Consider the following 1710-nt stretch of genomic DNA (forward strand, 5'->3'; position numbering starts at 1 on the left):
TCACATGTGACATGACTTACTGGCTGAAAGATTGTAAATAACAGTTTAGTAAAGTGTCACAATGGTATCATAGAAGAAAATAATAAAATTAGACATCCACATGTGACATGACTTACAAGCTGAAAGATTGTGAATTACACATTTTAGTAAAGCATCACAATGGTATCATAAAAGAAAAGAATAAAATTACACATTAAAATTTGATGTGACTTACAGGCTGAAAGATTGTAAATAACACAGTTTAATAAAGTACCACAATAGTATCACAGAAGAAAAAAAATTACACATTCACATGTGACATGACTTACTGGCTAAAAGATTGTAAATGACACAGTTTAGTAAAGTGTCACAATGGTATCATAGAAGAAAAAATAAAACTACACATTCACATGTGACATGACTTACTCTCTAAAGGTGAATAACACAGTTTGCAATGTATAAAAATGGTATCATAAAATAAAAGAATAAAATTATACATTCACTTGTGATATGACTTACTTCCTGAAGAATTGTGAATAACACAGTTTAGTAAAATATTACAAGGTATTATAAAAATAAAAAATAAAACTACACATTCACTTGTGACATGACTTACTGGCTGAAAGATTGTAAATAACACAGTTTAGTAAAGTATCACAATGGTATCATAGAAGAAAAGAATGAAATTGCACATTCCCATGTGATGTGACTTACAGACTGAAAGATTGTAAATAACACAGTTTTATAGCAAAGTATCAAGTTTAATGGTATTATTGAAGAAAAGAATGAAATTACACATTCACATGTGATGCGACTTACTTCCTGAAAGATTGTGAATAACAGTTTAGCAGAGTATCACAATGGTATCATAGAAGAAAAGAATAAAATCACACATATACATTTGTGACGTGACTTACAAACTGAAAGATTGTGAATTAATAAAACAGTTTTAGTAAAGTATCACAATGGTATCATAGAAGAAAAGAATAAATAACATTCACTGTGACGTGACTTACTGGCTGAAAGATTGTAAATAAGTAAAGTATCACAATTGTGTCATGGAAGAAAAGAATAAAATTACACATTCACATGTGATATGACTTACTCTCTGCATAAAGGTAAATATAACAGTTTAGCAAAGTAACACAATGGTATCATAGAAGAAAAGAATAGAATTACACATTCACATGTGACGTGACTTACTGGCTGAAAGATTGTAAATAACACAGTTTAGTAAAGTATCACAATTGTATCATGGAAGAAAAGAATAAAATTACACATTCACATGTGACATCACTTACTCTCTGCATAAAGGTAAATAAAACAGTTTAGCAAAGTAACACAATGGTATGATAGAAGAAAAGAATAAAATTACACATTCGCATGTGACGTGACTTACTGGCTGAAAGATTGTAAATAACACAGTTTAGTAAAGTATCACAATGGTATCATTGAAGAAAAGAATGAAAAGACATTCACTTGTGACATGACTTACAAGCTAAAACATTGTGAATAACACAGTTTAGTAAAGTATCACAATGGTATCATAGAAGAAAAGAATGAAATTGCACAATCGCATATGTGATGTGACTTACAGACTGAAAGATTGTAAACAAGACAGTTTTATAGCAAAGTATCAAGTGTAATGGTATTATTGAAGAAAAGAATGAAATTAGACATTCACATGTGATGCGACTTACTTCCTGAAAGATTGTGAATAACAGTTTAGCA

Source organism: Amphimedon queenslandica, unplaced genomic scaffold (assembly GCF_000090795.2).
Source record: "Amphimedon queenslandica unplaced genomic scaffold, v1.1 AMPQUscaffold_12880, whole genome shotgun sequence".
NCBI lineage: Eukaryota > Metazoa > Porifera > Demospongiae > Haplosclerida > Niphatidae > Amphimedon > Amphimedon queenslandica.